At 44.2% G+C, this 24,637-nt stretch overlaps 1 protein-coding gene across 15 annotated transcripts in view; it reads left to right on the forward strand.

The window, feature by feature from the left end:
* BAZ2B (bromodomain adjacent to zinc finger domain 2B) overlaps window positions 1–24,637 on the forward strand; it is a 1,221,971-nt gene that overhangs the window by 308,849 nt on the left and 888,485 nt on the right. The window lies entirely within an intron of this gene.

A 24,637-nucleotide genomic window follows, 5' to 3' on the forward strand; every position in this document is an offset into this window, starting at 1 on the left:
TTTTATGGCAGAGAGCATCATCTAATTTGATTCAGGAATTCCAGAATCAAGTGCTTTTTCAGATTTCCCATCCTTCACCGTTGAGCAATATACATATGTTACTATGCATACTGCAGCAGGTATTCGAACCATACTAAGAAGTCGCCTTTGAACCAACAAGTACACCTTTCTAGTATGTTTTCTTCAGTTCTTAAATGGTGACCTATCTCTGGCTTCATTGAAAACAATTGATACAACTATAAAACATCGATAATTTGCTGCAAAACAAAACATATCTGAATCCCGTCAACTCCTAGTGAATCAAAAACTCTCTTCTTGCTAGTAAGACAAGCATTCCCATGTGACTGAATTCACAGTGTTTGATAAATGTGCTTTCAAAGTTGCTGCAAATGTCTTATGTTTTTCCAAGTTTCTACTCTGGCCTCACAGATGACAAGTTGCTTTCAGGTACTGTGAGCCTGATTTGCTTGAGAGAATGTGTCTCTTGTATCAACCTAGAAACTCCCTATCATCATAGGAAGACCATATGGCAAAGACTACCTTCTTTAAGCAGTGGTTAAAGGTCTTTTTTTAAAAACAATGTCCTGTATCCTCTCACATACCAAGTATCTCCTAAGCACAGGTTTGTTTTTCAGACCAATTGAAATTGGGGTATGTTACTACTTTTTTAAAGACTTCAATGTTGGATTATTCTAGACCAGGCTTCTCCAACAACTGGCAAGTGAGCTACTGGTAGCTGTCCAGGTACTTGCAAATAGCTCCCCTGTGTGCAGTCCAGCTTAATTTCACTGGAATCTCTTGCTTGGCTTAATTATGATGGCTATTCCAAACTTGAGGCCATTGTATTAGGGACGAAAATGTGTACGTTCTCCGAACCCATAACCTGATGTTTGGTGAAATACTATAGAATTTTCAAAATGAATTTGAAGCTGATATTTGAGTGAAAAATCATGTTGCATTGGAGAGATTTATTACTAACATTATTGCCTTGGTCCCAATGGAATTAAAAGTTGTGACTGTTGTGTTACACATGTAAAGGCAAAACCTTTTTTTATATTACTGCTTACAAACTCTCCCTGACGCACTGACTGGATTACTGCTGGTAAACCAGCATAGAGTAGCCACAAATGTAATCTTGTCTAATGTGGGCGCATTTACAACATTAATATTAGTAGTTCAGGGTTATTTTCGTTGAACATAAGTAGCTCATATTGCCGAAAAAATCGAAGACCCCTGTTCTAGACCCTTCACTTGTACTGAGCATGTCTTGCCGATTATTCACTTGCCAATTTCAGACGAGATAATGAATGCTTATGTTGTGCCACCCTGCTGTTGAAAGTATTTACTAATCCATAAAAGTCGCGTGTTGACATTGGCTACCACATGGCTACTCCTTCTCTCAGGTAGTGGTTGACAGCTCTTTGTGTGCAGGATGTGTGGTAAGGGGAGGACTGCATGCCTATCCTCCTAGAATATTGTGTCTTTGGATTCTATTTATAGTTTTCTTAATCTGGAGACATCTGTGGACTTACATGATACATTTATTGCATTATTTTGTTCTTCCTGATCATTTATTATTATCAGGTTAAGATATGCAGATACATTTCGGACCTTGTACTAGTGACCTTTCTTTCAAGAGTTTTTTAATTTGTCCTCCAAGTTGTCAACTCGTGATTTGAAGCCATTGGTTGACTGGTATGGCTTTTTTTATTTATTTATTTATTCAAAGTTTTATATAGCGCGAACAAGATCCTTACAGATATCAGAGCGCTTCACAGAGACAGGGGTAGGGGCAGCAGGAATGAACAGAGATAATGGGAGCAATATAATAGTCACTAACATAGTAGGATAATAATAACGTACAGAAAACATATCAATATACAATCAGGTAAACAAGTAATATAAGACGGCACAAGTCATTGATCCCACTACAGAAGGGTTCAGGTAAACCTTGGATGTGTGGATGGCTTATACCAATTTCTTAGGATAGAGAGAACACTGGGTGGGGGCATCGGGAGGGTGATTCAATCAACCAAAGTGTATCATATATTGGTCGGTAGTAAGAGAGTAGCGTAGTAGTGTCACCATCAAGTGGGAGTATAGTGCCAAATGACAAGTGAACAGTAATACAAAGCGATGCAGAGTCTCTGATCCAGCACCTATAAAGTTCAGGAGATCTTGGCCAGAAGGATGGTTTTCACCTCTTTCTTGAAGAGTGCAGTGGAGGAGATAAGCCTGGTTTCAGGAGGGAGCGCATTCCAGATCCTGAGTGCCATTCCCGAGAAGGAGCGCTTGTATGTTTTCTCTTTCCGGAATCTACGGGGTTTCAGGAGTAGATTTTTTGTACTTCTATTGGATCTCGAACCTCCTGATATAGACAACTTTTGAGCGAGGTAGTTGGGTGCATTGTGGCGCACGGCCGCGTGTGTCATAACTGCAATTTTTAGCTGTATTCTGGCTTCAAAAGGCAGCCATTTTAGAGACTTTAAGTCTGGGGATATATGCGAATGTTTTCTTGAGCCAGTAATGAGTCTCGCGGCAGCGTTCAAGGAGGCTCTTAGGGGTGCTGTTGTGGATAGCGGGAGTCCGCTGAGGGCCACAATTCCGTAGTCTATTCGAGGGATGACTAAAGCTTGTACAGCAGTTTGGAAGTCTTTGGCAGGGAGGAAGGGTTTAAATTTCCTCAGTGTATTGATTTGGAAATTAGCTCCTTTTGTGGCTTTGCTGACGTGCTGCTGCATGTTGAGCTTGGCGTCGAGTGTGATGCCAAGGGATTTCGCCGAATCCACGATGGTAGGTTGGACATTGAGTGCTGTTAGGTTATTGAGCCAGGTTTGGGTGGTGGAAATTTTTGCCGGGGGTGAGATGAGTAGGAACTCAGTTTTCAGAGCATTTAGTTTGAGGTGATTATCGGCCAGCCAAGATTGAGTGTTAATAAGTGTGGAATTCAGATGTTTGATATCTTCCGGGGATTGTAGCTTTAGGTAAAGTTGTGTGTCGTCGGCGTACATATGGAATTGAACATTGGATGCTTGGAGCAAGGTGGCGAGCGGTTCCATGACGAGGTTGAACAGTGTGGGGGAGAGGGAGGATCCTTGTGGAACACCTAGATCTGCAGGCACAGGTGTAGATAGCACATTGTCGATCTTGAACTTCTGAGACCGGTTATGAAGGAAGGACGAAAACCATTTGAGAACAGTTCCCGATAGACCCATTCTAGTGCTTAGCAGCTCCAGCAAGTTCTCATGTTTGACCGTGTCAAATGCTGAAGAGAGGTCAAGAAGGATGAGGAGGCAAGACTCATTGCGATCAAGGATTTGGAGGGCGTCATCAATTATGTGTGTCATAGCTGTTTCCGTGCTATGTTTCGCTCGGAAGCCTGATTGATGAGGGTTGAAGAGGTCAAATTGGTCAATGTGTTTTGTTAGTTGGAGTTGGACACATTTCTCCAGCAGTTTGGCCAGGGTGGGGATATTGGTGATGGGACGGTAATTGTTTAGGTCAGACGGATCAGCTGTAGGTTTCTTGAGTATAGGCGTGACTTGCCCCACCTTGAGGGAGTCCGGAATGAGGCCTTGTTGCAGGGAGCTGTTGATGATTTTGGTCCAAAGAGGGAGGAGCAAGGGGATGTAGTCTTTTACAGCATTAGCAGGTAGGGGGTCTATGAGGTGATTAGAGGGCTTCAAGGTGCAGAGCAGTTTTTGTATTGCTTCTTCCGAGTAGGTATCGAAGTGCAGCCATGATGCCTTGTTTTTAGGTTGAGTGTTAGACATTCTGGTGTGGATGGGGAATCGGCTTACATCCATGATGAGGTCATTTCTTATGTTGTCAGTCTTTAGCTTAAAGAAAGCAGAGAAGGCTTCACAGTGTGGGGTGTCGCTTGTTGTGCTGTTTGATTGTAAGGGTTGTGTCTTTGTTTGAGTCTTTATTATTTAGAACAGCTTTCTTGGCCTGTTTTTGCTTGGTCCAACTGGCGGCTAAAGAAGTCCGACTTTGTGCGCTTTATTTTCCTGAAGTAGGCATTTCTCTTGTTCTTAAGCCTTTTGAGATGCAGTGATGAAGGGTCAGATCTCCAGGTGCGCTCTGCCATTCGCATAGAACGCCTGTCGTCATTGAGTCTATCGTCATACCAGGGGTTCGAAATTTTGGTGGAGACTCTCTTCAGTTGCAATGGGGCGACTTCATTGACTATTGTATTCATAGTCAAGGTAGTGGTCGGTCAGTGATTGAACATCCGAGGCACCTGAAGAGGGAAGGAGGAGATTGCCGATGTGGGGAGGCAGGGTAGAGGGGTTGAGATTCTTCATGTCCCTTTTCCATGTTTTGGATTTGGTTGGTTGAGCCGGGTTAGGTTTAACTGTTTTGTTGACAAAGAAGGTGATAATGTGGTGATCTGACCAGTCGCAGGGTTGGATCGCCTCCAGTTGGGTAGAGTTCTCTTTGGCGATGATGAGGTCGAGTATCGAGCCTTTGTCGTGTGTTGGTCTATCGCATATTTGGGTGAAGTCAAGCGCATTAAGGAAAGTTTTGAAACTATTCACCACTGTGTCTTTCTGATCGTTCCAGTGGAGATTGAAGTCACCCAGATAGACTTGGGTGGTCTGCCGACCGGCATTGGATGTGATCATGTCCATGAGTTGTTGGGTGAATATGAGGTTGTCACCAGGCGGGTGATAGATGAGATGTAAAGCACAAACTTGTTTGCCCTCGCTGGTGATGTCGAGGCAGAGGAGTTCACAGGAGGTAGGGGAGGGGGAGGTGGCTTTAGTAACGGAGAGGTTGCTCCTAAAAATGCATGCAATTCCCCCACCTGTCTTGCCAGGCCTGTCCAGTCTAATGATGTGATAGTTGGGGGGGACTAGTATGTCCATAATCGGGGTAGAGGCTTCAGTAAGCCACGTTTCAGTCAGAATGGCTAGGTCCAGATCCATTGCTGAGACGAGATCAGCGATGTCGGAGGAGTGTCTCTGGGCCAATCTGCAATTGAGTAGGATGCATTTGAGTTTGGGAGTGAGAAGGGTGGTCGAGCCTTCTAGTGTGAGTTTTATGATAAGGATCACATTTTTGGGAAATTTCTATAAGGGCATCAGGTAGTCATGACATCACACACCTCTGAGTCACTAAAGTGAAGTCCTCCCAGGTTCCAATCACGTCCTCTCCAGTGAATACAGGGGATAGTGAATGCATGTGCCAGGTTGATCAGTGCTTGCACCAGTTCACTTCTGATGGCCATACTGAAGTTTAATATTTCATGCCTGGCCTTTTAGAACAGTAAGACTTGATACTCCAGCATGTAATTTGGATATTTCTGTCTGCAGCTTTCTTGCCCAGAAATATCCTCCAGATATTAAGTTAGATCTGATATTTTTCCCCCAGTCAATAGTGTGCATTGTCATCAGATGACGCCATGTGACTTCAGTCCCGATTCTGTCCACACAAAATGTGAGGACATATAAGGCATTAACTGAAACGCTAATTCTGGTTCCTGTTTTTCCATGCCTCATCGACACAAGTTTTGAGCTATTCTTGTTGCTTCAACAAGCAAATTCTTGCTTTTGACAGGGACTAGACCAAACGTCTTAACCAAAGCTTTCAGAGTTAGATTGTGTCTCAGATGGTGGAAGAAGATCTTGTTATACTTTCATAGCACCTGCATATGGTATCTATGATCTGAACTTGAACAATTGGCCTGTGACTCCTGTTTCATTATGCACCTGAAGGACATTAGAGCGAATTGTTATTTTTTAGCCTAAGCTCACTGGGATACACCAATGTATTCTCTAACCTCTTTTGGTAAGTCTCCAAATAGGGAGTCATTTTTTAAAGGTCTTCTTGAAAAATATATATATACTCTACAAAGAAGTGCACATCTTCCTTGTGGAAACAGTCCCAGGTCCATTCAGAGTCTCAAAGTTATTTGCAAAATATGGTCTTTTCTCAGTGGGCGCCAAAGACAATAAAAATATTGAGGTGGAATTTGTATTTCAATTGGCCAACCCTGTGCAGGGCGACACCTTCTGACAGGCCATCCTTGATTTCTTCAGGGCGACCCTGTAACTCTATTGTAACAGGCCTGGCAGCTTGAGATGCCTTACAGTTTGAAATGGACTGTTCCAATAAAAAACAGTCAGTACTGATTTGCATAAGCCGGCCTGCTGTCTAGAGTTGCAAAGTGTGTGAAAAGCAAGCGTTGGATTGCTCTCTAGAACGATTACAAGCATTCCACCCATCACATATTATGTGTCTGATGTAATGGCCGGAGTGGCCAAAGGAATGCCCAGGTATAGGTCCGTTGCTGCCTCTGCCACAGGGGCCAGGCTGTACCTTAATGATGAGGCCTAAATTGGTTGAAACTGGTCTGAGTTTGTTTTGATCCCTTCTTGAAGGAGACTTGCCTTGCATTATGAGATGAACTGTTGCAATAAGGAGCAGGATAAGTACAGTTTTGCATCAGGGGAGACTCTCTCTACACTGGCTCAGTGGGTGAAAAACACTGGGTGTAAATGCTGCCAAGAGTGATTGCCAGTGGTTTATTGTATTTGCAAGCATTCCACCCATTAACTTTTGTTTCTTTTGTGTAACGCCATAAATGGCCATGGAGAGGTGTCGTATAAGAAAGGATTCTTGGTGCATGTTTGGCGAGTAGATATTGATCAGAGTGAAAAGGGTGGGACCCCACTGAAGCCTTAGTGCCAGAATCCGTCCCTTAACCTCGTAAAGAGTGGAGAGTACCTTCCCTTCGAATTTCGCCCCCAGCAGAATGGCTACACCATTTTTCTTTACAGAGCTGGAGGACCAGTATTGGTGGGGAAAACAACGGGAGCGCATGCAGGCCGTGTCCCGGTACAGCAGGTGTGTCTTCTGCAACATACAAATATCACCTTCAGAGTGCTCCAGCAAGGAGAGCATGGCAATGCATTTTGCTGGGTGATTGAGGCCCGTACGTTAAGGCTAACGACTGAGAACACTACTCATGGGGTGCATTCAATGAGAAGGGAAATATGGAGGTGGTCTCAAGGCAGAGTGTTTGGGAGGGGGCTAGGCTGAGGGAGGGAGTGACTACAGAGTGACGATATCCCTATGACTGGGTGCAGGGTACCCCAAAAGAAATAAACCCCAAATACAAGAACAATGAAAACTCAGTCATCTAACAGGAAAGACCTCACAGGGGGTCCTGGAGTACTCCGGGGCTCATATCTCACCCCTCCAGCCAGAGATGAGGGCATAGAGCAAGCGTGGAATCAACTGCGGTCGGAGGCAGAGGCTACGTGTTATGGGGATTAGCAAACTTCGTCTACAAAAAATGCACTTCGTATCGTCAAATGACGTAGAACTAAGGCGGTGAACAGGACATACAAAGTATATCGACAAAGATCAACAAAGAATGTGGCGTCCCCTCCACATGATATATGAAGAGTAAGCCCAATCTAGAGAGGTGGAATAAGTTGTCCTCTGCTTCGGTCTGCTGTCTGTGCCTTAGTTGCAGCAAATAACTGCTTTGCACTTCGATAAGACGAGTTTGAATATAGTGTTCCTCGATATTTTGTACATTCAGTAGATACTTCAGATTCGAATTCCAGGTTTAAAGATCCTATACCGAATTGTTTCTGGCTTGTCCTGAAGAAACGCGTCGACCAATTTTCTTCATTTCTAGATCTAATAACCTTGGTCACATACTGGACAACAGATACAATGTGATAGGATGTTTAAGGTTTGTTTTTTGATGGTATGTATGTTTAGGAAGTATGCATGAGTATGTGTGTGTGGCTCTCTACCTGGTTTTGTATAATTGTTTTTATTCTTAGAATACATGAATTCTGTATAATCAATGATATACATTTATGGCCCTACTGTGTTGAATGAATTTCACTGTCAGTTTCTTTGAATAATGCACATTTTATAACAGTTGAAAAAAATGATATAAAGAAATGGAAGGGAAAAAAAAGTTTTTTACAGAAAATTGAAATAAAATGAGTAAAACTCATAAATAAGTGTTGATACGGTCTGTGTATGCCTTGTGGTGGAGAGATAATGCCCGTGATAAAAGTATTATAGGTCAAGAGGGAGTCTTTCAGTCGGTTTGGTATTTCTTTTCCCCTCTACTCCCTGACCTGAAATTATCCTGAGAGGGGGTCCCCATTCTACTCTACATAGAGCAAGCGATGACAAGGCGATTAAAGTGGCGGAGCCGGAGAGACCGTGAGGCATTTCCTAACTGGCCGCCATCTTGGCCACTCCCCCTCATTCGTTGTTTTAAAAAACATTTTAAAATGTTCCCTAAAGGGTTGAATGAGCTTAAACAGCAGTTTTGTTATTCCATATCCCAAATGGGGAATGTGGAAATGGAATATCCCAACATAACAAACAAGAAGGGGGCAAACAAATAAGGTTGGACATATCTAAGGTGGTCCATCTAGAGGAATGAAACTCACTGCATCTGGGAAAGTGCTAATATTTAAAATTAGAGGAGCCTAGTGATCAGTAGGACTCACCCTCAGTACATATGAGAGGATATGAAACTGAATGAATTTGTTTCAAAGCAGTGGATTGAAGATGCAGTGAGTATTTAAGAGACTACAGGGATGGCAGAGCTTTCCTGGTAATACATACATGTTACATACAAACCAAGATTGATTGTATGGTAGTATGAGAACACTAATCATCCATTGGTGGAGAGGAAAGAGAGCATGCCAAGCATTTAGGTGAGATAGACAAGAGAACTGATTAACTGAATTACCGCTGTCTGACTGTGGGCGCCTTTCTGGGGTGTGCAAGGATAAATAGATACATGACTTGGCTACAAATAGTTAGGGAGTTATAAAAAACATTCAGCCAATACAATAACTGAGTCTTTTGACCTATGTATAGATATTAGGTAGTGACTAGGTGTATCTAAAGGAAAGAGTAGCAATGTGTGATGTAAAAGGGTTGAGGTATTTCTGATATTCACCTTGTTTTATATTTTGAGTGATGAGATTACTGTGGTAATGATCATTCGCATGCATAAGACAATTCTATTAATAGTGCATAATAAATAAACTTTTATTGATAAATACCTACAACTGTGTGTTTAATCCTTCTAGTTGTCTGGTAGGGGATCCGTATATAACACTCCTCCTGCACACGAGTTACTCTTACAGGGTTGTCTAACTCCTAACACTCTTTATGTAGAAGATATGCTACCTATTACTTCTCTTGGGACTTAAAGGATCTATCTGTTTGTCCCCCCAGAAGTAAAGTTCACAACAATGCTTTCTTTAAACATTACTGGTTCACAGCCTAAGCATTCAATTACTAGTATTTTATCACAGTTATGTTGCTTGGCTTCCTTGTTAAATTAACAGTACCCAAACCCACCTCACAGGAAGGTATTGCTTTGGGTCTCATTCATAGGAGGAGGAATCTCAAGGAAGATCTATTCATCAGAAAGAAAACTTGCTTTCTTTCTGTAACAGTATTTCTGGTGTATGTAGGTGCTGCTTCTGGGACTTGAATGGTGGATTTTCTTTTTTTTAATTTTTTTTTATTGAGAGGTCATAAAAGACAGAAATTACAAGACACATTTGAAATAAAGTTGATACAGTACGAAGCATATGAATGTAAGAAGCGTCTTCACAGTTCATCATTTCAGGACTTCATTATAAAGTGCAAAGTTCGTGAAAAAACAGTCTAGCAGGCTAACAGTCATATTCAAAAGATTTGGTTAGAATTAATACAGTACGAAGCATTTAAATACAAAAAGCGTCTTCACAATTATTCATAACTTGATTGTAAAGTGCAACGTGCATGAGCAAAACAATCTAGCAAACTAATAATAAATTCAAGGAGATGTGGTTAGGATTGGATGGCAGCAGAGAGGTTAAAGTCAAACACGCTCCAGCATTTCTCATATTTTTTAAGAGCCCCTGATCTTAATGCATATTTTCTTTCCCTGCCCTGGGTTCGTAATAGTTTTGCCTTCCATGCCTGAAAGGTTGGTACAAGGTCTGTTTTCCAGGACTGTAATATAAGGGATTTAGCTATTAAAGAGGCTATGAAAAGGGACTCATCATGTGGAGTGTGGCTAGGGGAACAGCCTAAGATGGGGATTAGATCATCGAATACTATGGTGGTTTTGAGCTCGATGAAGAGATATTTTTCTATTTCCTTCCAAATTACCTGGATTTTTGAACACTCCCAGACAATGTGTTTCCAGGTGCCTTTTTCTTCACACCGGAAGCATTTGTCGGCGACTTGGGGGGAAGATATTATGTAGAAAAGAGGGGGGTTCTGTATATTAACCATTTATTATAAAATTGCATGCGTTTTAAATTTGCTCCACGAAATATGGTTTTATTAAATGTATTTATCTTATCCCATACCTGTTGACTAATTACAATATCTTCCCTCTTTTTCCACCTCTCAGTAATCTTGCTGGAAGAGTCCTGCCCTTTACTCCAAATACTCATTTTCTTTTGTATTTGATTATTGAGAGCTGTAGAGATATTTTCTTTATTAAATAGATTTCCTATATCAAGCTCTCTGAGTTTTGGATTTAGCATGAGGAAGGACCAGTTCAAGTTTGTATAAGAGTGATTTATCTGGCTAGAAATTTCATCTCAAGATTTCCACCTGTTTCCCAACCGGAAGTCTTCAATTTTCTCGAAGCCATTCTCCTTCCAAAGATTTAATGTATTTTTGTCCATACAGCCAGCATCTCCTAAGCTAAAATTTGTTAAATTCGTTTTATTGCTTAATTTAGGGATATCATAGAATTAAAAAAAGTGAGTTTTTAGCTTAAAAATCCACTGTAGGGACTTGTAACGTACTTTCTTTGGGTCTTTCGTGATTCTGACCGTGTCGGAAATTTTTAATTCTAGCAACATCTTCTTCATGAAAAAATTGTCTGCCTCATGGGGATCTAAAAAGAAAAACCTATAACTTTGGTGTGTGAAAGACGTGAAACAGTTTTCTCTAATATTTGGACGGGACAGCCCTCCTTGTATGGATGGTAAATATAAAGTGCTCAGTGCAAGTCTGGGGGATTTTTTTGCCCATAGAAAAGAGGAAATCAATGCATTTAGTTTTTTAAAATAGGAGGCCTGAATTGCGCATGGTACTGTGCTAAAAAGGAAATTAAAAAGAGGTAAAACCGACAAGCTAACTAGCGCTGCCCTGTCCCATTAGAGACAAGGGTAATAGATTACATCGATCTAAAAGCGAACCCACGTTTTTTAATAGAGGTAGTAAATTAAGCGAGTACAGGTCGTCCAAACTATCCGATATAAATATTCCCAGGTATCTCTTTGGGTCCGTATTATATATCTGCCTGAATTCTGGTACTAAAGTGTCTACAGTGCAGTTGGCTAAAATAATTTCAGTTTTGTTAACATTCATTTTATAACCCCCTAGTTTTTGAAAGTCAGAAAAGATTTTTAAAATCTTCAGTTGACTTGAGGGGTTAGAGTCTAAGAAAAGGGCAATATCATCCGCATATAATTTTAGTTTTGTCATTCCTGCTACTGGGGCAGTCTCGGTATTCATATCCCTAATAGCAATCGCCAGTGGTTCAATAAATAATGCAAATAAAATTGGCGACAGGGGGCATCCTTGTCGCGTGCCTCTAGTAACCTGGCAGGTCCCAATATTAGTATTATTGATGATGATCTGTGCCCTAGAATTCATATAAAGTTGTTGTAGAAGAGAGATAAAAACAATCGGGAAATTAAAACTGTGCAAAATTGCGAAAAGGCAGTCCCAAGACACTAGATCGAAGGCTTTCTCCGCATCTAAAAACCAAATTTGAGCCTTCACCTTGTTAATTTTAAAATAATCTAGTGCCTCCAATAAAAATGTAGTGTTGGAATGAAGATGCCTGCCTGCAATAAAACCACACTGATCATGGGCTACCAGTGATTCTACTATTTTATTTAATCGGTTATCGGTTTGCTAAAAGTTTTGTAAAAATGTTATAGTCTGTATTCAGGAGACTTATCGGTCGGTACGAATTTTATATTTTCCTTATCCTTTCCTTTTTTAAAATACTAACCACCACCGCTGAATGGAAAGAGTCCGATGGAGGACCTCCTTGAAGTAGATAATTAACTAGTATCAAAAATTCTTTGCGCAGTGTTCCTCCAATTTTTTTAAAAAATTCAATAGGAAGGCCATCATCACCATTGGCTTTACCATTGGGGAAAGACTCTATCACTTCATCTAGTTCTAGTGATGTGAAATCCTGTATGAGGTATTTCTTACCCTCAGCGTCTAGTTTAGGTATTGCAAGTGGCTGTAGGAATTCCATAATAGTCGGGTGTAGCTCCCTCGATCGCTTGATATACTCCCTCATAATGTTTCAAAAACGACTCACCGATGGAAGTGGTGGTCTTAGCTTGTACTTTAGTGATGGGGTCTGTTAATTGGTCTATCCTATTTCAGACCTGCTTTTCTTTGGTTTGCCAGGCCAGGAGCTTTCCTGTATATTCGCTCTCCTCATATATCTTTTGGGCATGAAGATTACTGTTTGTCCCGCCTAGGTCGTAATAAAAATCCTTCATCTTGCACTTTGCCTCGGAGAGCTTATGCCCAGAGATCATAGATCTAACCCTATAGTGCTCTTGGGTTGCCTGAGAGAGTTCAGTTTGAAGTTTGGGTTTCTCCTCCCTTCTTGCCTTCTGCTTAGGTATTTCTTTAGATGTAATTAGCCCCTGCAGAGTGGCTTTATATGCATCCCAGGTTGTTTTTAATGGGGCTGTACCTCTATTTTGTGCAAAAAACTGCTCTATCTTTTCTTCAATATCTGTGCACCATTGCGGGTCGAGGAGGTTAAGTTTGTTGAAAAACCATCTTCTTGGAGGCCTTGCTTCATGAGCCCCCAGATTTACCTCCATGCAAAGTGCCACGTGATCCGAAAAAGCGTTAGGTAGATGGGCATAGTTATATAGCTCTAGATCATGGGATGATAGAAAGAAATCTAGCCTTGATGCGGAATTGTATTTTGCTGAGTGGCATGAATATTCTCCCTTAATAGGATTTAAAAATCGGCAATGGTCGATAACGTCAAGGTCTATTTTACAACTTTGGACGGCCAAGACAACTTAGGGTTTGTTCTGCCGGCGATCTTTCTTGGAGGAGTCCAAAAGAGGGTTTTGTAATTAAAGTCTCCCCCCCATATTATTGGCCCAGAGAGACCTGTTATTGCCTGCTTTAACTGTAGGATTGGCAGAGGGTTGTCTAAGATTGGTGCATAAATTGTGGCAAGAATAACATTAACATTGTTTAATTTACCATGTGCCACTGCCCATCTACCTCTGGGGTCTATAATTGTCCCTTCCAGAAAAAAAACCTACATGTCTTCCTATTAATATGCAAACTCCTCTCTGAGCCGACCCAGTAGTTGAAGATATCTTATGGCCCGCCCAGTTTTTGAAGAGTTTATCTGACTGAGCCTGATCTCTATGGTGGGTTTCTTGCGAATAGATGACATCAGGAATGAGGTTTTTTAGCCAGCACTCAATGGCATTCCTTTTGCGAGCATTATTCAAGCCATTTGCATTGAAAGAGATAAACTTCACCATGCTATTTGTTCTTCAAGATGCTAGGAAGCCTGTAAACACAGCCAAACAATCATACAGATAATAAAAATAGGTGTGTCCAGGGGTATTAAAAAACCTTGGCTTGTGCAAATGGGCAATCGGCAGCATATATAAATAATAGCAGCAAATAATCCTAGAGCAGCTGAATTTCTCTGTGCAAATAAGCAGCAAGATTGTACAGTAGCACCCCCCCTTGTGCAAAATACGCAAATAAACAACACATTTGTGTAATCTTATCTTATCCTTTGTGAATAAGCAAAAAGCAGCACAAGTATATAGAAGTATAATAATAAGCAGCATATATATATAATATCCACAAATAATCCGCATATATATATATATATAATATCAACAAATAATCATAGAAGGACTGCCTTTCTCTGTGGAAATATGCAAATAAGCAGAAAAATTGTACAATAGCAGCAGAGCTTGAAGGGTTATGCCCCCACTTGTGCAAAATACGCAAGTAAGCAACACTCTTGTGTAATCTTATCTTATCCCATGCGAGTAATGAGCAGAGCAAGTATATAATAGTATAGAGGTCGTGTAGATAAGCGATTAAGCAGATAATTCAGCACGGTTAAAAGATAACAGTAATACATGGTGCTATTGGCCTCTCCCTGTGCAAAACCGCCAAAGAGCTGTGCAAATGTAAGATAACAGCAAAGCCAGGATGCAAATCCTATTAGTTGCTCTTTAAAGTGGCGAGTGTGAGGTATCAGAGTTAGGTTACCCTTTTGTACAAAAAACATTAAAAAAAGCTACTTAAATATAGCATTGCTCGTACCATAATTGTGTCAGTGTGAAAAAGCAAATAATTTTTCAGATTTGAACTCTCTTTTTTCCCCTTGCGACACCCCCTTCACCCACCCCCCCCCCCCTTGAGTGGAAGGAGACCCCCCCCCGTGTCCCACTTCCGTCCTTCTCTGATATTTCTTATTTTTGGATGCCATCTCGTTGCATCCTTATGTGCTTCCTGTCTCCACCATGGGTCCGCCGTTGAGTGATAATGAATTTAGCAACGAATTATACCCCAAGGCCATCGAGGAAAGTCTGGGCTTCATGCAAGATCGAAAAAATAAAAAAATTCCCTTTGGCCAGGACTTTGAGTTTTGATTCCTGCCCTATCATGGCTTGAGCGCCCTTGCTCTTAAAGGAGTCAATAAGTTTAACAAAGTCCCTGCGTCTGTGGGCAGATGCTGCCAACATATCAGCAACGATTCGGAAGTTATTCACCCCCTCCACATTGAAAGTTCTTTTAGAGAATGCAGTGTTTAAAATTTTTTCTTTTACCCTAAAGTCTGAGAAATTGAGCAGAATTGTGCGGGGGTATTTCAAGTTATTAGGCTTGTGCGCAGGGACTCTGTGCGCCCTTGTAATTGAATGGTGGATTTTTGTGTCAAATAAAAAGAGGAACTCTGGGTAAGCTTCTATTCTTGTTGGACTTAGTTTTGCTTACTGATATTCAAGTTTTATGGTCAAGTGCCCAAGCCTTGCATTTGGGAACTAATACATTGCTGCCTGCTTCCTGCAACTCTGTGAACCACTCTCATGGGTGCCCTTCCTCTGATCCGCTGCTGCTAGAAGCAAATGTCATGCTTCAAACATTCCTCCTATCAACACCTTCCTCCCCCTGTGGTCAAATAATTCCCTGTCTGAAACCAAACTGTGGAAGGAGTGAAATTCGCTGAGACGCAATTGGAACATTTCATGTAGTAGAAAGTATTCAGGTTATATGCTACACAGAGGGTCCAGATCCTCCAGTTGTTCAAACCTTCCTGGTGTGTAGTTTTCACTTCGCTTTATTGTTAGTTTACATTTTCCTGGGTGTTCTGAGTCCCAGGTTTTATGTAGAAACACCTCGGTTCCTTTTCTCAAGAGATTTTATTAATTCTGCAGGCTCCATTGGTAGCTTGCCCCATCGGTTTGAGAGCATTCTGAAAGGATCTGTCTCAGTGCCCCATTAGCTGGGTGGCAAGAGGTCTCTTTTGTGACTTGCTGATAAAGAAACCGTTTTATGGAATACATCTATGTGTTTATTGGTAGGCTGAGCTTCATTTTGTAGTGGGGCTGAGCGGTCACTTTGAGTAATTAATATTAAAGGTTCTAAGTCGCTACATATTTTGAGCATTAGATGAAACACAGCAAGGAATAGGCTTTGGTTTGCTGGAGTTGTGACCCACCACAACAAAGTAGAATGTAGGCAATGGAAGTAGCATGATGTTTGTTGTACTTCTCCCCTTTCACCACCCTACTCTGGCCCAAAATGTATTGGGCAGGCATAGCAAATGGGTATTGTGTAAACTGTAAAGCAAGAAAACTCTAATGCTACTCATAATGCGGCCACTCTTCAAAAGCTGTGGTGCCTAGACCTAAAACACTTATGTTAAATTGAAAACTACTCTGTTGATCGTTCCTAAATCCATTTGTTATTTATTCATTTGCATCCCGCAATTTGGAATGTACTTTTCATATATACTAAACATCAAGACCTCATCGGGGGTGAGATTGTACTCTGTGCCAAAGATCTGATCGGAATAATGTTGGTGCTGAGAACCTTATCTTTGTATAAGTATGTCTGCACTTAATGCCTTCAACACTTAGTAGCCACATTGCTGAAGAGGGTTATGGCCCTTAGCAAACCAGAATCAATGATGGGTGTGTGATATCGATGATGTTCTGAGTGAGCAAATAGCAGTTTGCTGCATGTCCTGCTGTAGGTCACATGCCCTGCACACTCCTGCCAGCTCGTGTTGCTTGCATATGTCCAATCAATAAATCAGGATTTATAAACCGCAGCTAATCACCTGACAGAGTATCCAGGTGCCTGCAGGTCGCGGTTGCACTTTCTTTGCAGTAAAGCGTTCTTTTTCAAGGTGACTCGTGAATGCTCCCCGAAACCACAATCTCAGGACATACAATCCACTTCAAGTTGTTTGTTCCATCATCAGGTTCAGATGTAGACTGTAGAGCTCGGGGATTGTTGTGCATTAATCAATAAATCATTGGGATTTGTAAGGCTCTCGGCTGCTTCAAAGAAGCGTCCCGGCGCTCAAAGCAGATACTGAGTACAGGACCAGGCATTCAAATCTAGTTTTGATCGAAGAGCTAAGTTTTTAAACCTTTCCTGAAGAGGCGCTTAGACTCGGCCATGCAGGGAGATCCAGAGTTTTGCAGTAAGAGCTGCGAAGGATCTACCTCCCTGTCAGACTCTGGAGAACCTAGGGACATGCATGAGTCGAATATGGTTAGATCTCAGCGACCTCTCCTGCTGGTACAGGCCCTGTCTGTTTCCCAATTAACGAGGGTCCTTGTCTGCCAAGGCTCTGAATGCCAAGGTCAGAGCCTTAAACTTGATCCTGTTTGCTGCAGGAAGCCAGTGAAGCAGCCTCAGATGTGGTGATAGGCCGGCAGAAAGGGACTAGTCGAAACAGCCTAGCCACGGCATTCTGTATGATCTGAAGCCTTTGCATCAGATAGTCTGTCGTTTAGACAGTCCTTGAATTTAAGAAACGCCGCTACTGAATGCTCTCAGAACGAGAACAGTAGTTGTGTACAACTACAAGAGTGGCCAAGGGAGCTAGGTAGACATTCAAGAGCAGCGGGTTAAGTGCCGAGGCTTGGCGTCCCCCACAGACAAGAGGTTTGGAAGAGGAGGAAAAAGGGTGAAGAAGAACCTGTGGTGAATACTCTTCCAAAAAAGATCTGAACCATGATAGAACTGTGCCTTGAATGCCAAGTAGACTTAACCTATTCAACCAGGTGGGTGTGCCACCATGTTGAATGCTGCAGAGAGGTCTAACATAACCACCATAGCTGAGGAGCCACAGTCTACAGTTTCTCTGCCAAACTCCGACACTTTGAGTAAGGCAGTCTCCTTCGTGTATCCAGCACGGAAGCCCGACTGACCATTTTCCTTGATATAGGAGGATAGTTGGTGATTCGCCATCTTCCGTATTTTAGCCGGGGCAGGCAATAAGGAGAGGTGCCTAAAGCTGCTGAGCACACTCTGGTCCGCGTTGATTTTTTTTTTTTTAGGAGTAGTAGTAGGAATGCCTGTTTCCATACGGGGCTTAAATACGAATGTCAACAGAGCTGAAAACTTACTTCCCAGACATTGTGTGACCAGCAACTGTGCCAAGATAGACATCAACCTGAAAACCTTGAAGTAGGTTTATGAGAATGAGTCATTGGGGGTCGGGGGAGGCATTTGGATAACACTTCCTTTTTATTTTGTCCAGAATGCAACAATAAGATTCCCTAGTCTGACCAACGTTGGGTCTGTTACCTTTGTCTACCAAGAGACCATGAAGAATTGAATAGTTCAGCCTGTCTGGCCTTATAGTATTAAGACTGTGCAGCACCAGAGATAGACAGTAGGTGTATATCACAATGCAGCACCAAGGATCTTTTGAACCATCAACCTCACCTGGTGTTGAAGATGGTAAGGAAACTCCTGTTTGATCAGGGATCCACAGTTATTTCTTGGACCCATAAGAAGCAGAGTCCAAACTATGTATTTTCAGATGACTGACCTCACAATTCAAGGATCTTTCCTTTGGGGGTTTGACTTTGAGAGAAGCACTGGCTCCAATGTTAGGTCTTAGGAGAGCCATACATTTAGTCCCAAATGACCTATGAAAAGGCCTCGGCTAGAGACGCTCCACATTGCGTCTGAGCTCTTTGTGCTCCAAAAACATGCTCAGTGCCCGGAAAGCCTCAAGAAGTCATACTCTATTATTGATGTCAAGACACTTTGGTTCAAGAACCAATTAAGTTAAGATGAGGTTTATTAGAAGGAAATGGAACAACTTCTTGGGCCCTAAAGTGGATTGTATGCTTGGAAAAATAAAAAAGGGACCCTGATATTGCTGAGAAAATAGGAGTCCTATAAACTCAGCCTGTGAGGCAGGTTTTACAGACAACAGGCAAGAAAGGCTAAGTCACCAGCCACCTCAAAGTGGCCACCATGCTAATGTAAGCAAACCTTTCAAGAAGGTCAGTAACCCAAGAAGTATTTTAGAAGAGGTTTTCAGGGCAAAAACTGCTGCAAGGCCAGAGTCGCCCAATACAAAATATTGACCTCTGATGCATACCTACGTCCATCCAACACCTCCTGGGACGAGTGAAGTTATACTATCCAGAGTGTGTGAAAATAACCTCAGAGACCACCGCCTACCGTTATTATCGAATTGAGATTTCTAGCTGTAGATTTCTTACCTTTGAATTTCCCAGGCCTCAGACTGGATCCAGAAGAACTTTCGTGAGCTGTATCCCTGCATGCCAGTAGGTGGCATAATTCGGCTCTGCGTGCGTCGTCGGCATCGTCTGCACTGGAAGTGATGTTTGCAGCACATATATAGGCGCCACTTAGATGCACTGAAGTCTTTTCTTTCCTCACCAATTAGTGCTGTCTGGAGAAGATCTACCTCTCAGTACCTGTTGGACAGGATTTTTCTGACATCTTGTCGAGTACTTTTGTGGTTTGCCCTCCTGATGTGTAGGATGTCATCTAAGAAAGCAGGATTCAAGCTCTGCGGAGCCTGTCATCGGGCGATGTAGGTGATTGACCCGCACCGTATGTGATTGTGGTGTTTGGTGGGTGACCACGACCCCAAGTTGTGCTCCGATTTCGGGGCCATGAATCCAAATGCCTTGTGAGAGCGATCCCTCAAGCTCATGGCGGCCCGGCATTCGACTCTGCATCATTCGAGGTCACGGTCGAGAGGAAGGTCCCACGGGTGCTCGCAGAGTCCGAGGTTCTCGTCCCATTCCAAGTCCACAGGACATCCGGGTAAGTCGAGGCACAGTAACAAGAAGAGGTCTTTCCCTTGTCTCATCGGCCTATGGATGAGAAGTCAATGTCGACATTTGAGACCGGGCTGCGAGGTAGAGCCTGGGTCGCCTCTGCTTCTCTCTGAATTGCCAGTAGCCAGAGTGAGCCCCACCCAGCTAAAAGCATTTAATGAGGCAATGCGCCTCATCTTTTGGCAGTCCGATCTGACGAGCGTGCCTTTAGACCCGGCTTGGTCAGAGGGGGCCCACTCTGATTCTGCATTGACGGCTGTGGCCATGGCTCTTATCGGTCACATGGATCCATTTCTGGATCCGGACCAGCGCCAGTCGTACCAACTCGCACTTTCCTGTCACAGGTTCTGATGCCGATACATCTGGCGCCGGTGCCCACCGGTGGCGCCATCCCTAATCTGACCCCTGACTCTGTTACGGGGCCGGATGGGCTTTGCCCGATGCGACAGCCAAGTGCTGACAGACTCCAATGGAGTCTGTGCCCTATTCTCTTCGGTTATTACTATGGAAAGAATGTAAGGAGTTGCTGGACCCTGAAGAATACATACGAGGATTATGCTAGCATGGACTGGTGTGAGGAACTGGGTGAAGCCAGTGGACTGGATTCCACTCCAGATACTGGTATGCTTTCTCCCACTACCGGGGCTACGGAGGAGGGCACTTTGTACACAATGGTGGTGCAGAGGACAGCTGTGGTTCTTGACCTTTAGTTGCCCTCGGTGGCAGTCAAGACTAACCCCAAGAACAGGTTCTGCAACCAGGAGTTTCCACATCTGAACTGCTACTCCCTTTCAATGACTTCCTCACTGATGTCCTTTTGGGGTACTTGGTCTAAACCCAACACAGGTGCTCCTGTGAATAGGACGATTACCCGTCGCTACTGTCCCTCTCCAGGGGACCAAAACATCCCCACCCAACACCCTACCCTGGTGGTCCAAACTTCAACATCCCATGGTGCATTCCCTACTGCTTCCCCAGATAGGGGATCCAAGAGGCTGGGCTCCTTGGGGAAGAAGATATTTTCTTCCGCCAGCCTATCATTGCGGTTTTGAACACTGCATACCTTTTTCGGCCATTATTGCCACACTCTATGGGATACGGTTTTGCAAGTGCTGCCTCAGGGTCTGAGGAGGCCTGGACCGTACGGTCTCAGGTTGTTGCTGATGGGAGTGACGCAGCAAAGTAAACTATCCACTCTGGACACAATAGACTCACTGGGCAGATCGGTTTAATGTATGGTGGCTGTTAAGCGCCACTCCTGGTTGAGGATGACTGTCTTTTCGGGGAGTGTCCAGGCATCCCTTATGATCATGCCCTTCAATGTTGCTTGTCTCTTTGGAGAAAAGGCGGATTCAATGCTGGAATGCTTTAATGACAGTCTGGCTATGGCAAAGACCATGGGCCTTTTTACGGCCCCACGTCGCCCCCAATCTGCCTTTCCCAACATTCCAACCGTGCTAATTCCCTCCCAGTCACTGAGCTGCACATTCTGCTCAGCCTCTGCATGGTTGAGGGCACGGTACCCACAGACCTTGTGGGTTGGGTAGCCAGCGGTCTGGTCAGTTCACCACCCACCCCGCCAGCTGCAGCCTCCAAACCTTCCCATTCTGCCACTTTACCACCATGGGAACCCTGCTGGCTGCAGGATTCGCCATCACCTGCCCCACTGGCAGTCCATCACATCGGACAGGTGGGTTATGCAAATCTTCCGAAGGGGTTACTCCCTCCCCTTCGTGACAATCCCTCCCTCAATGCCATTGTTAGACTTGGCATCTTTTGGCGTGTTTCCCCTGAGTTTTTGCTTTCTGAACTCACATTTTGACTCTGTTTTTGCTGACGTAATGTGTCTGCGCACTTTTCTCACTGCTGAACAGTGGTTAAGTGCAAGTGCTCCTGTGGTAAATTGTGTTATGGATTGGTGTTTCCAAGATTGGATATTTGATTTACTTGTTAGTCCCTAGTAAAGTGCACTGAGTGTGCCAGGGCATATGAATCAAAGGCTACTAGTTGACCTGTAGCACTGATTGTGCCACCCACGCGAGTAGCCCTGAAAAGGTAACTCAGACCCACCATTGGTTAAAGTCAGAGGTTAAAGTCAGGACTGACCTTACTCTCAAAAGTGGTAGCTTGGTTGAGCAGTAAGGCAGTTCCAGAGGGCAGTGCAAAGCATTTGTTGTACACGCTCAGTCAACAAATGATTTCACACACTCAAAGACTTGACTCCTGGCCAATGGTTGTTATATCCAAAGATATAGTCGTTTATTTTTAGAACCAACAGGCATAAAAATATACTTTGCTAGATATGAGAACTCTCATGTAATTACTTTGCAAGGAAGCAATGAAGTTGGTGAACACAATAGGTACAGGAGTTGCTGAAGGCAACTCAAGTCTAGACACGCTTTAGCATAGAGCTCAATGAATTGTTACCATAAAAGTACAGTTGATTACAGTACATATTACTTTAGTAGTTCCAGGAGTAGATCCTAGATTCAGTCCTGGGGTCTAAGCTGAAACCAAGCTAGCAAAAACGTTTTAGCTATTGTGGTGAATTTTCATGAATATAAAGCTGTTTTAAAAGTTCACACTTAGAAACTTTTCAATGACAATCTAACAATGTTATTCAATGGGAGAAAATTCAGGTTGCAGGTAAAGTATGATCGCGTTACTTTTGTAATCCAGTACTGGGCTTCTAGGGCCAGCACTGGGGTCTGAACTTAAAACAGGTAGGTAATTGCGTTTCAGTATTTTGTATGATTTTTAAAGAATATTTCAAGTTTTCAAAAGTAGGCACTTAGAAGAAATCTCATAGAAAAACAGACGATGGGTTCCTATGGAGAAAATGCAGATTACTAGTAAACCTGGTAAGGATTACTTTTGTGGTTCAGTACTGGGCTGTAAGGTACATTACTGGCTTCTCGCCTGCTTGCAGGTGAGTACTTCGGAATTCGGACTTCGACTAATTTTATACGAATATTTGCTGTTTTCAAAACTTCACACTTCGAACATTTTCAAGTCAAAATGGGTCAATGTTATCCAACGGCAGGTAAGTGAGTTAGCGGTTGCAAGGTGAGTACTTAGCTGGTGAAGTTAAGGTTCTGGGTGTAGACTCAGGGGTCCCCCAGGGTCAGGTAAGTATGTCGGTTTCGCCCCAGCAGCGCAGGGCCGGCCGGGTGCAGAGATAGGTAGGCCCAATGATATCCAATGAGGGAAAGGGGGCCTTCGGTTGGTGGCTGCTGGCTAGCAGGCCACGCGGCTGTGGGAGCTGAGCTCCTGGTTACTTGCTCAGGGCAAGGGGGGGGAAGTAGGATAGGACAACGCTGGTACAGCCAGCGGCACTTGGGCGGCTGGGTGCAGGGTGCTTTTGAGCCGTTGGGCGCTCAATGTTATCCAATGGGAAATGTCAAAAAGGAACAAAGACTGCAGGCTCGGGGACGGAGACTCTCCAGGAGCGATCAGCACTTTGAGAGGTAAGTTGGGATCTTGGAGCACAGGTAGGTACTCCAGAGGGAGGCACAGGGGGCTGTAGGGCGCCGGGTACAGGGGTGTCTTTGGGTGTCGGAAAAGCTTACCCTCGGCTGGTCGCGGTTCGGGTGGCCCCTGGTTCTGAGTCTGCAGGCGTTGGCTGGTTCGTCGAGGAGGGTCTTTAGGCACTGGACTTCGGGTCCCAGTCGCCGGGGGGACGTCCTCGTGGTCTTTGTTCGGTTGGGCCCGGCCCGGGCTCGGCGGGGGCAGAGTGGGCTGGTCCGGAGCTTCCTGGTTGGCACCAGGTGGGTTGTTGCAGCAGAGCCTCTGCTGATGGGAGTCCCAATCTTCGAGAGGGTCTAGGCAGGCAGGTCCTCTGGGTGTCCCAAGGTTGCTGTCCGCAGGAGGCGCCGGGATTAGGCAGGAGCAGGTTCCATGATCGACCAGCGGTAGGGCTGGGGCCAAGTCAGTGGTTGTTGTCCTATTGTTAGTAGCTGCACGGCGGGTCTTCTTCTTCTTGATCGTCTTTCTTCTTTTCGTATCGGGATCTGAGGAAAGAAGGTTCAGGGAGCCCCTAAATACTGAATTTAAGGGGCGCTACAGGTAGGGCAAGGACAGGGACCAATGGGTCCCTGTCCTGGGGTGGGTACACCCCCTAGTCTGCTTCACTCCTGTGGGAGGGGGACAGGAGCCTAGCTGGGATTGGGCAGGGCTCCCCATCTACACGATGACCGGAGCCCGGGGTCGTGCTTCACCTCGTCTCCCCCACCTGAGGGGTGGGGTTGGCACAGGCTGGCACACCCCCCTTCCTGACGTAGTTTTTCCCACCAGTCTTCCCGCCAGAGTGGGGGTTAGAACTGGTGGGGGCCAGTTGCTGGGTACAGCAAATGGTCTGGAGAAGCTCACAGAGGCGGCATGCCTTTGAAGCTTCCTCCGGCCCATCCTGGGGGAGGAGACCTAGCACCTCGCCCAGGATGTGCATTGTTGCAGGCCTAGGAGAGCGGGGGGCTCTGCACCCAGGGGTCCAGCAACATGTCAGCTGTGTGGCAGCCTCTGCAGCCACTCAGCCCAAACGTGGATTGTAGGTTAGGATTTCAGAGGGCATCTTATTTTTTTTTAACTCTGTTTATTGGTGTTTTTTCAAACATAGAAGGAGAAAAAGGACAATACAGCGGCTAGGTCGTACAGTCAATGAGAAAGCATCCGATACATGCAGCAGGTACAGCATATCACAACACAACAGCATGCACATAGTGATGACAAAGCGGCATAAGGGGCAGATCCGTGCAGTAATCAGGGGCAGTGCATTAGCGTTGGTATACATCAAGAGGAAACACTGCCACAGCATAGTATAAGGAAATGTAAAGGGCATCGCCAGTAGTAGATAAGCATAATAGCAGTGGATAATGGTTGGTCACAGTTGATAGGGGGTGAACATTCACATACAGTGCAATAGAGCAGAATTGAAAGCCTTCCAAGGACAAGTTTATCCGAATGTACGGACCTGTTATATCTGGACATCGCCATCACCCCGGAGGTCGCCTCCCTCCGAGCTGCCATCTCGAGCTGCCTGGGCCAGAAGATATCCTACCAAGGGTCCCCAGATGTCTCTCGGCCTGCTAGAAAGCGGGAGTAAATCGGCGAAGATTGTGTGTTGCTCCTGGCTATGCGTAATATCGGGGAGCCATTCCTTAAACTTTGGGGCCCTGCCACGGCCCCACCTACATGCTACTCGCCGCTTCGCTAGGAGTAATGCAATATCGACGAATTTCCTGCATGCCTTGGGGATATGT

This window comes from Lissotriton helveticus, chromosome 3_1 (assembly GCF_964261635.1).
Source record: "Lissotriton helveticus chromosome 3_1, aLisHel1.1, whole genome shotgun sequence".
NCBI classification, from domain to species: domain Eukaryota; kingdom Metazoa; phylum Chordata; class Amphibia; order Caudata; family Salamandridae; genus Lissotriton; species Lissotriton helveticus.